Genomic DNA, 3,417 nt, shown 5'->3' on the forward strand with positions numbered 1-3,417 from the left:
AGCAATGCTTACCGCTCTGTGAAAAGCGATTCACAGTGGGTCGCTTTTCAGAGGGTGTTACATCAGCAGTTGGCAGGCCTTCAGGAGGCGATCCTGCTGCCTTCGGAATGTCTGCTTTCTTTTACAATTCCAAAGGGTATTTTTTAGTTAAGGGCCATACACACTATAAGATTTTCTGAAAACTTTTTCCTTCAGATTTACCTTTTCTATGTAGTGCAAGGGCCTGCCAGATTGCATACAAATTGAAAGTGTTTAGGTTTGACCTCATATTATCTGGTTTTGGTAAATCTAAAGGAAAAAGTCTTCAGAAAATCTTATAGTGTGTATGGCCCATAAGTGTTTGGCTCGTGGTTGCGGTGCTCTCCCATTGAACTCAATGGGCGAGTTTGACAAGTGTTGATTGATGCCTATCAAATTCTGCAGCCCAAGTTAAAAATGCCGTGGCCTATGTACTGCCCCGTCAGGTTGTAATATTAACATCTGGGTGGGTGGCTGTAAAACATTTTGCTCAGCTGCCTGTTTTTAAAGCCCCCCCTATTCACTATTCACCTGTGTGAATAAGCCCTTGGACCCATATTATACCCGTGGCAACCTGGAATAATCAACCTACTTATTTAACATAAAAAATAAAAACTTTTTGTATATTAAAAAAAAGAGATTTATCGGTTTAAATATGCATTGAACAATTTTCTAAAATTGATTACTTTACAAGAAATAAATAAAATGCTTACATAAACTGTACATTAAAAAATGCTTAAATCGCAACAATGACCACAATTAAACATACAATAATACAATGAATCAGATGTAGACATTTACTCTTTGGCGTCTTTTGATTCATTGACATTGTCCTTTTGTTCTGTCCCCTGAGAAGCTGTGGGGGATAGTCCTTTCCTCTGTATGGGGATAGTCCTTTCCTCCACTGCTGGTATACTTCTCCAGGGGGCTTCTATCCGTAGCTGACCTTCGGTGGTCAATGTGCAGCTGATGTCCTCGGCCTTTACTTCTTGAGGAAGATCCGTTTCCTTCCTGAAGATCTGACACTTGTAGGAGTAGGAACCTTTACCATCCTGGTTCTTCGTCTCCTTCACTGCAGTCACCAGTAATTTCCGACCCAGAACTTTGACGGTCAACTCTTGGGGACAAAAGTCCTGAACTCCCAGACTTAGCACAAATCCAGCTGCTGTAGACTTGATGTCACTGCTCGTCATCATTGGTAGAACCTTCTTTTCTCCAATATTCATCTCCTGCATCAGCTGTTGATGGAACTGCTCTACCCTTCTGATATTAGCTTTTATCTCTTCCACCGTCCTAATCATGTCCTGCTCCATTCTAGAGAAGACATCCTCAGATATTGGCCACAGAGGCTGCAGGAAGGGTTTCCAGGATGCAGTATTGCTCTGGAGCTGAAGGCACAGCATTGTATCGCCACAAAGTTCTCTGTTGCAGCAATAATATGAATCCAGCCTTTAGTATGTTCTATAGAGGTTAGACATAGCTAGAGCTTTTATACTGGGATGAAAACTTCCAAGCATGTCTTGCATTCCAAGCCCCTGTCACATGTTACATTATTGGTAAATATTACTCTACATAACAACGTGACTCAGTCCATCTTCATTCACGTCTCACACACTAAAATAACACGTTTGACGCAATCCTGACAGTTTCATGTTTCATGGCCTGGACTAAGAGACAACTGTTCAACAATGCAGACAGATTCCCGAGCCATTGCCTCACTCTGTCTTTTTAAGCATTACAGTCCTTTAGAATTCAGAGTGGGCTTAAGTTAAGGGTAAATCTGTCACAAATAATCCCCGGAGAAGTTGGGACTCCGTACATTTTTTATTTTATTTTTTTTCATTTTGTCTGCATTGTATTATTTGAACAGTCAAGAGGGCCAATTGGAATATGTAGAGACAAGCTGTCTGCATTTAGTCATTTCAGTATCTTCTTACTTTTAACCATTTAAGCCCCGGAAGATTTTACCCCCTTCCTGACCAGGGCCTATTTTGCGATTCGGCACTGCGTAACTTTAACGGACAATTGCGCGGTCGTGCGACGCTGTACCTAAACAAATTTGACATCCTTTTTTCCCCACAAACAGAGCTTTCTTTTGGTGGTATTTGATCACCTGTGTGATTTTTACTTTTTGCGCTATAAACAAAAAAAGAGCGTAAATTTTGAAAAAATAACAATATTTTTCACATTTTTTTATATGAAATTCCCCCCCCCAAAAAAATGTAAAAATCAATATTTTTTTAAATTTCTGGCCAATTTGTTTTCTGCTACATATGTTTGGTAAAAAAAAATCGCAATAAGCGTATTTTGATTGGTTTGCGCAAAAGTTATTGCGTTTACTAACAAAGGGAAAGATTTCTGTCATTTTTGGTGTTTTTTTTTTTTAACTAGTAATGGCGGCGATCTGCAATTTTTTTTTTTGCGGGACTGCGACATTGCGGTTGACAGATCCGACCCTTGACTGACATTTTTTACACTTTTGGGGGTACCAGTGACATTACTACAGTAATCAGTGCTATACATATGCACTGTTACTGTAAAAATGACACTGGCAGGGAAGGGGTTAATTTTATTGGAGAGGGGGGGGGGGGGGGGGGGTTAATGTATGCCTGTTGCTTACTGACATGTATGGGGGGGGTGACTGAGTGACACAGGATCAGATCGCAGATTCAGCTATGCTGAACCCTGCAATCTGTCACTGTTTGTCACTTAGGAGATCCGCCCGCTTTGCTACACAAGCGGGCGAATCTCCAGACTCGATTCCCCGACGATCGGAGAAGAGCGGCAGTGATCACCGCCGCTCCTCCCCTGGCCCGACTCCCGCTGTGACTGAAAACAGCGGGAGCGAGCCTCCGGTGGCGCGCGAGTGCCGCCCACAAGGGGAGGAGTCCAGCGATGTAGGTCTACGTCGCTGGACGGGAACGAGCCACTTTGCCGCAGTACAGTCAACGTGACTGGTCGGCAAGTGGTTAAACAATATCTAATAATACCAAAGTTCTCCATCAAAGGCTGAGGGATGTACCCGAGCTTGATGATAAAGATTGGGAAGATATCTGGGACCTTCCTTTCTGTCATTTGGTCTCTCAAAGAGACAAGCTCATTCAATTTAAAATTGTGCACAGAGCTTACTTTACTCTGCATATACTGCATAGAATGAACCCATTCCCACTCCCCTGCTAACTTTTCACATCATTTTTTGGAGTTGTCCTGTTATTGTCAAATACTGGGAGGAGGTGATCTCTATTATCCATTCTATCGCCAAGATCTCTCCAATGCCTTCTGTGAGTCTCTGTCTATTGGGGATGGTGGAGTAATTGGTCCCCATGGTGGCAGGGAGGACCATGCTTAGTTTACTTATTTTATATGCCCGCAAAGCCATAACTATGTCATGGAAGAAGG

At 42.4% G+C, this 3,417-nt stretch overlaps 1 pseudogene across 1 annotated transcript; it reads right to left on the bottom strand.

Annotated features, from left to right (window-relative positions):
- Positions 1–699: 699 nt before the first annotated feature.
- Positions 700–1,544, bottom strand: LOC309566264 (heat shock protein beta-11-like; annotated as a pseudogene). Its single transcript has one exon. The product of its transcript is annotated as a heat shock protein beta-11-like (transcript).
- Positions 1,545–3,417: the final 1,873 nt, after the last annotated feature.

The sequence above is a fragment of the Pelophylax lessonae genome, assembly GCF_965119305.1.
Source record: "Pelophylax lessonae genome assembly, chromosome: 11".
NCBI classification, from domain to species: Eukaryota; Metazoa; Chordata; class Amphibia; order Anura; family Ranidae; genus Pelophylax; species Pelophylax lessonae.